The following is an 8,101-nucleotide window of genomic DNA, read 5'->3' as shown; positions in this document are numbered from 1 at the left end:
CTCTGTGGAGTGTGCAGATGATCTCATGACTGTCTAAAAATGGATAACAAAACCGAAGGAGTGCTGAATCATTGACAAATACAGAGTAACAGGTGTGCAGCATGGCTAACTAGGTAGCAACAAGCCTCTAACACAGCGTGTATGCTAGCGGCTAATCTAGCGAAGAAATGAACAGAGTGCTTTTAGGTGTTGTAGAAGGATAAGATGATAAGCTGTGTGTGTTTTTCAGAATGACTGTTGTATTTACCTTCATTGATGGTGGGACTAGGTAGGTGTGCTGAAACGAGGCAAAAAAGCCGAAGTTGAAGAGCGTGGTGTAACATGGTGGGGCGCCAGCAGGTTTCCGAGCAGGAAAGCTGATTCCGGGTAGCAGGAGGCTTTGTCTTGGTAAGCCGTCCAACATTGGCAGTCCATTTAGTGAATGGCATGGAAAAATTGCTGGTTTCCATGTGTAATTTGTGTGGAAGAATATTGCAGAAGAAAGTTATAGGTCTTAGAGAGCACGCCTGCCCCGCCCGGCCCGCCCCGCCCCCCCAAAGAACAAGTGTTAAAGAACAGAAGATAAAGTCCTTTTTCCCCCTATTTTCCATGCGCAGTGTGGCGTAGACGTGTGACGGAGCGCTCTGGAGCAGGCGTCCGAGTTCGACTCCTCACGGACTCGCTGCCACGGCCCGGACTTGGGGGAGGGGAGGCGCAAGTCGCCTCTCCTTTTTCCTTTTCCCTGCTCTCGCCAATACTCGCCTGCACTACTACATCTCTCTTATTACCCTTTATTCACCCAAATACCGTGCTTGCCACCTCTTCATTCTCAACTATTTGCTCGCTTATTACTCCACCTTGGACACCTGCACTTTCTCTCTTCAGGCTAACAACTCTGCTTCATTTTTTCATACTGTCTCCCAACTTTTACAGCAATTTTAGACCTATAGCACAGCCTTGTCCTCATATTCCATCATTAATAGAAAGTACATGCACACACTCAAGCTTTTTTAAAAGAAAAAGACAATCTTTAATGCATTATTTACATCCGTCATTTGGCCTTTTCTTTCTACATTTTGTCTCAATTGACTTCAAATTGTATCATGTGCCAACAAATGTCTAAACCATCACTGCTGCTCCTCACACTGAGCAGGATTTGCAGTTAAGCTCCTCTAGGAGCCATAATGCCTTTTCACATTGTAAAGTCACACACACATACAGTCAATAAGTACAACCTGAATATTTTTTTTTTATCTTCATTTTTTTTTTAGTTGCTTCTACTTGGCTTGCTCTATCATCATAATTTCAGGATGTATTTTGCATCATATAACACAAGGCTCTTCAATTGGGCTAAACCTCATCTTTACAGCTTTGACTGGCAGCTGCAGTCACGGAGAAACTGCTCATCTCTGTTCGGGAATGGCAGATAGAGCGGGACTCCACTATTTACTCCACTGCCAGACCTAAGAAGAGTTGGCAGTTTTGGCACGCGACGCTGAGAAGGCATTGGACCAGATCGAATGGCCCTATTTGTTTGAATATTAGAAAGATTTAAATTGGGTTAAAAAAAGTATGGCTTATGAGAAGCTCACTTATCTGGGCATTCAGGTTACAAAAAGCTATTCCTCTCTATTAAAATCTAACTTTTCTCCCTTAATATCTGAGCTTCAGTCAAGTAAACAGTTCTGGAATACGCTTCCTAAATCACTCATTGAGTTAATCATATAAAGATGAGAATTTTGCCTAAGTGGTTGTACTTTTTCAAATCTCCTTGTGTTCCTTCCTAAAACATTTTTTAAAACCTAAATTCACTCATCTTACCTTTTTCATGGGGCAATAAAACACATGGAATTGCTGGGAAAATCTTTGCAAGTCTAAAACAGAGGGTGGATAATATATGAGTAGAAAAACCTAAGAATAAGCCATTCCAGATGAAAATAACATAGCTCAGGTTTTAGCTCAGGTTTTCTGCAACTGCATTTCAGAAAGTGAAAAACATTGTTCTCATCAAAGGAAGCATTACATTTAGAAAGTTTGGGGTCCTGAGCAATGACTCTTTGGGTTCAAAGGGATGAAAAGCTGCTGGAGTGGTGCTAATGTCTATAGAAAAAGGTTTTTATGCAACTGGACGTGTCACTCTCTTTTCAGGAAAGTGCAAATTTGATCTAATCATATTAGAAACGTTGTGTTTCAGACACAGATGTTGCTAGATTTACTAATTTGGAGCGAGTATAATATTTTGTAAGTTTGGGGTCCTAGGATGAGGGTGTTTATGTAAGAAACTGGAACAAAAAGTGAAGATTTCTTACACCGTGACGTGTCACTCCCTACAAACAAAAGTGCAAACTGGGTCCAGTTATGTCTTGATGCATGCTCATCATCCAGGTAACTAAATCCCAAAAGGTTCATTCTGTTAGATAAGATAAGATAAGATAAGATAAGATAAGATAAGATTTTATTGATCCCACGGCGGGGAAATTTTTGCGTTTCCTCAGCAGAGGTACAGATAGCAGAAGGAAAATACAAATAAATACAAACAATATAAAACATAGAATAGATAGAATAAACCTTTATAATCCACGGATCAGAAATTTCTAACCCTTACAGCAAGGGAAAATAAAATATCAAAGGAAGACACAGGGTGGTCCTATGAACGTAAGCAACCGAAGTTCGTATATACAGGTAACAATGTACAGAATATGTATAGAAAAATTGTACGGCGATATGTATAAAATGTAGAGTAAACTAACAAGCTGCTGAGTAAGATGACCAAAGGAATGTTAAGCTGCATTATAGAGTCTGACAGCTGCTGGTAAGAATGACCTGCGGTAGCGCTCCTTCCTACACTGTGGGCGTAAAAGTCCACTGCTGAAGGAGCTGCTCAGTGCTCGTACAGTCTCATGCAGGGGGTGGGAGGTGTTGTCCATGATGGATGTTAGCTTAGACAACATCCTCTCCTCCCCAACCTGCTCGATGGACTTCAGCGGACAGTCCAGGACAGAGCTGGCCCTCCTGACCAGCTTGTTGAGTTTCCCCCTGTCCCTCTCTGCCATTCCACCACGCCAGCAGACCACAGCATAGAAAATAGCCGACGCCACCACAGTGTCATAAACGTCCTTAGGAGTGTCCTGTTCACCCCAAAGGACCTCAGCCGCCGTAGCAGGTGGAGACGACTTAGACCCAGTAGAGTGGTTGAAGGAGAAGAAAAAGTGGGACAGGTGAGGTGCATTTCATGTCCCCGGTGCTATGGGGGCTGCAGAGAGGTGTGACGAGCTCTGGTGGATGGGGGAGGGAAGGGCTACTGAATCAAACCTGTTAAACAACTGGTTCAATCTGTTAGCCAGAACCTGGTCTCCAGACTCTGGACCCCTCCGCTCACAGTGCTCCGTCCTCTCCACATACCTCTGGTGTTGCTCTATGAACAGTAACTCTGGAGCTCTGTGGAGTGTGCAGATGATCTCGACTGTCTAAAAATGGATAACAAAACCGAAGGAGTGCTGAATCATTGACAAATACAGAGTAACAGGTGTGCAGCATGGCTAACTAGGTAGCAACAAGCCTCTAACACAGCGTGTATGCTAGCGGCTAATCTAGCGAAGAAATGAACAGAGTGCTTTTAGGTGTTGTAGAAGGATAAGATGATAAGCTGTGTGTGTTTTTCAGAATGACCTGCTTGTATTTACCTTCATTGATGAGTGGGACTAGGTAGGTGTGCTGAAACGAGGCAAAAAAGCCGAAGTTGAAGAGCGTGGTGTAAACATGGTGGGGCCGCCAGCAGGTTTCCGAGCAGGAAAGCTGATTCCGGGTAGCAGGAAGGCTTTGTCTTGGTAAGCCGTCCAACATTGGCAGTCCCATTTAGTGAATGGCAATGGAAAAATTGCTGGGTTTCCATGTGTAATTTGTGTGGAAGAATATTGCAGAAGAAAGTTAATAGGTCATTTAGAGAGCACGCCCTGCCCCGGCCCGGCCCGCCCCGCCCCCCCAAAGAACAAGTGTTAAAGAACAGAAGATAAAAGTCCTTTTTTCCCCCCTATTTTCCATGCCGGCAGTGTGGCGTAAGACGTGTGACGGAGCGCTCTGGAGCAGAGCGTCCCGAGTTCGACTCCCTCACGGACTCGCTGCCACGGCCCGGACTTGGGGGACGGGGAGGCGCCAAGTCGCCTCTCCTTTTTCCTTTTCCCTGCTCTCGCCAAATACTCCGCCTGCACTACTACATCTCTCTTATTACCCTTTATTCACCCAAAATACCCGTGCTTGGCACCTCTTCATTCCTCAACTATTTGCTCGCTTATTACTCCACCTTGGACAACCTGCACTTTCTCTCTTCAGGCTAACAACTCTGCCTTCATTTTTTCATACTGTCTCCCACACTTTTACAGCAAATTATTAGCACCTAATAAGCACAGCCTTGTCCTCAATATTCACATCATTAATAGAAAGTACATGCACACACTCAAGCTTTTTTTAAAAGAAAAAGACAATCTTTAATGCATTATTTACATCCCGTCATTTGGCCTTTTCTTTCTACATTTTGTCTCAATTGACTTCAAATTCGTATCATGTGCCAACAAATGTCTAAACCATCACTGCTGCTCCTCACACTGAGCAGGATTTGCAGTTAAGCTCCTCTAAGGAGCCATAATGCCTTTTCACATTGTAAAGTCACACATACATACAAGTACAATAAGTACAACCTGAATATTTTTTTTTTTTATCTTCATTTTTTTTTAGTTGCTTCTACTTGGCTTGCTCTATCATCATAATTTCAGGATGTATTTTGCATCATATAACACAAGGCTCTTCAATTGGGCTAAAACCTCATCTTTACAGCTTTGACTGGCAGCTGCAGTCACGGAGAAACTTGCTCATCTCTGTTCGGGAATGGCAGATAGAGCGGGACTCCACTATTTACTCCACTGCCAGACCTAAAGAAGAGTTGGCAGTTTTGGCACGCGACGCTGAGAAGGCATTGGACCAGATCGAATGGCCCTATTTGTTTGAAATATTAGAAAGATTTAAATTGGGTTAAAAAAAGTATGGCTTATGAGAAGCTCACTTATCTGGGCATTCAGGTTACAAAAAGCTATTCCTCTCTATTAAAATCTAACTTTTCTCCCTTAATATCTGAGCTTCAGTCAAGTAAACAGTTCTGGAATACGCTTCCTAAATCACTCATTGAGTTAATCATATAAAGATGAGAATTTTGCCTAAGTGGTTGTACTTTTTTCAAAATCTCCTTGTGTTCCTTCCTAAAACATTTTTTAAAAACCTAAATTCACTCATCTTACCTTTTTCATGGGGCAATAAAACACATGGAATTGCTGGGAAAAATCTTTGCAAGTCTAAAACAGAGGGTGGATAATATATGAGTAGAAAAACCTAAAGAATAAGCCATTCCAGATGAAAATAACATAGCTCAGGTTTTAGCTCAGGTTTTCTGCAACTGCATTTCAGAAAGTGAAAAACATTGTTCTCATCAAAGGAAGCATTACATTTAGAAAGTTTGGGGTCCTGAGCAATGACTCTTTGGGTTCAAAGGGATGAAAAGCTGCTGGAGTGTGTGCTAATGTCTATAGAAAAAGGTTTTTATGCAACTGGACGTGTCACTCTCTTTTCAGGAAAGTGCAAATTTGATCTAATCATATTAGAAACGTTGTGTTTCAGACACAGATGTTGCTAGATTTACTAATTTTGGAGCGAGTATAATATTTTGTATAAGGATGAGGGTGTTTATGTAAGAAACTGGAACAAAAAGTGAAGATTTCTTACACCGTGACGTGTCACTCCCTACAAACAAAAGTGCAAACTGGGTCCAGTTATGTCTTGATGCATGCTCAATCATCTAGGTAACTAAATCCCAAAAGGTTCATTCTGTTAGATAAGATAAGATAAGATAAGATAAGATAAGATAAGATAAGATTTTATTGATCCCACGGCGGGGAAATTTTTGCGTTTCCTCAGCAGAGGTACAGATAGCAGAAGGAAAATACAAATAAAATACAAACAAATATAAAACATAGAATAGAATAGAATAAACCTTTATAATCCCACGGATCAGAAATTTCTAACCCTTACAGCAAGGGAAAATAAAATATCAAAGGAAGACACAGGGTGGTCCTATGAACGTAAGCAACCGAAGTTCGTATATACAGGTAACAATGTACAGAATATGTATAGAAAAATTGTACGGCGATATGTATAAAATGTAGAGTAAACTAACAAGCTGCTGAGTAAGATGACCAAAGGAATGTTAAGCTGCATTATAGAGTCTGACAGCTGCTGGTAAGAATGACCTGCGGTAGCGCTCCTTCCTACACTGTGGGCGTAAAAGTCCACTGCTGAAGGAGCTGCTCAGTGCTCGTACAGTCTCATGCAGGGGGTGGGAGGTGTTGTCCATGATGGATGTTAGCTTAGACAACATCCTCTCCTCCCCAACCTGCTCGATGGACTTCAGCGGACAGTCCAGGACAGAGCTGGCCCTCCTGACCAGCTTGTTGAGTTTCCCCCTGTCCCTCTCTGCCATTCCACCACGCCAGCAGACCACAGCATAGAAAATAGCCGACGCCACCACAGTGTCATAAAATGTCCTTAGGAGTGTCCTGTTCACCCCAAAGGACCTCAGCTGCCGTAGCAGGTGGAGACGACTTAGACCCAGTAGAGTGGTTGAAGGAGAAGGAAAAAGTGGGACAGGTGAGGTGCATTTCATGTCCCCGGTGCTATGGGGGGCTGCAGAGAGGTGTGACGAGCTCTGGTGGATGGGGGAGGGAAGGGCTACTGAATCAAACCTGTTAAACAACTGGTTCAATCTGTTAGCCAGAACCTGGTCTCCAGACTCTGGACCCCCTCCGCTCACAGTGCTCCGTCCTCTCCACATACCTCTGGTGTTGCTCTATGAACAGTAACTCTGGAGCTCTGTGGAGTGTGCAGATGATCTCATGACTGTCTAAAAATGGATAACAAAACCGAAGGAGTGCTGAATCATTGACAAATACAGAGTAACAGGTGTGCAGCATGGCTAACTAGGTAGCAACAAGCCTCTAACACAGCGTGTATGCTAGCGGCTAATCTAGCGAAGAAATGAACAGAGTGCTTTTAGGTGTTGTAGAAGGATAAGATGATAAGCTGTGTGTGTTTTTCAGAATGACCTGCTTGTATTTACCTTCATTGATGAGTGGGACTAGGTAGGTGTGCTGAAACGAGGCAAAAAAGCCGAAGTTGAAGAGCGTGGTGTAAACATAGTGGCGCCGCCAGCAGGTTTCCGAGCAGGAAAGCTGATTCCGGGTAGCAGGAAGGCTTTGTCTTGGTAAGCCGTCCAACATTGGCAGTCCCATAGTGAATGGCAATGGAAAAATTGCTGGGTTTCCATGTGTAATTTGTGTGGAAGAATATTGCAGAAGAAAGTTAATAGGTCATTTAGAGAGCCCGCCCCGGCCCGGCCCGCCCCCCCCCCAAAAAACAAGTGTTGAAGAACAGAAGATAAAAGTCCTTTTTTTCCCCCTATTTTCCGTACCGAAAAAAAGAAGATTTATTCATAACACACGTGAAAAGACCCAGGAAAACCGAGTTAACGATAAAAACGATAACAAAATAACGCTGAAAACCGATAAAAACCCTGAAAACCATACATTTCACACCTGAGCCTCAACTCTGGCGGCCCGGTACCAAACGACTCACGGACCGGTACCGGTCCGAGGCCCGGGGGACCGCTGATGTAGACCATTATCATCATCATCATCATCGTTTATTTATATAGCACTTTAAAAACACACAAGGCTGACCAAAGTGCTGAACAATAGAAACATAATAGATTCCATAAGAATAATAAATACGATAAAAATAATAAACATTATAAACATAGCAAAAACAATAAAATATAAGTAAATACAAGTCAGTCAACCACTGAGTCAAAAGCCAGTGAATAAAAATGCGTTTTCAATCTGGATTTAAAAACCAGCACTGATGTCGATCGCCTAATGTGAAGAGGAAGGTTATTCCAAAGCTTAGGAGCCACAATAGAGAACGCTCGGTCGCCTCTCAGTTTCAGCCGTGATTTGGGGACTGAGAGCAACAGCTGCTCAGCTGACCGGAGCGAACGAGTGGGGACATAGGGCTTCAGCAAATC

Source organism: Oreochromis niloticus, linkage group LG7, assembly GCF_001858045.2.
Source record: "Oreochromis niloticus isolate F11D_XX linkage group LG7, O_niloticus_UMD_NMBU, whole genome shotgun sequence".
NCBI classification, from domain to species: Eukaryota; Metazoa; Chordata; class Actinopteri; order Cichliformes; family Cichlidae; genus Oreochromis; species Oreochromis niloticus.
Note: the sequence above shows the minus strand (reverse complement) of the source record.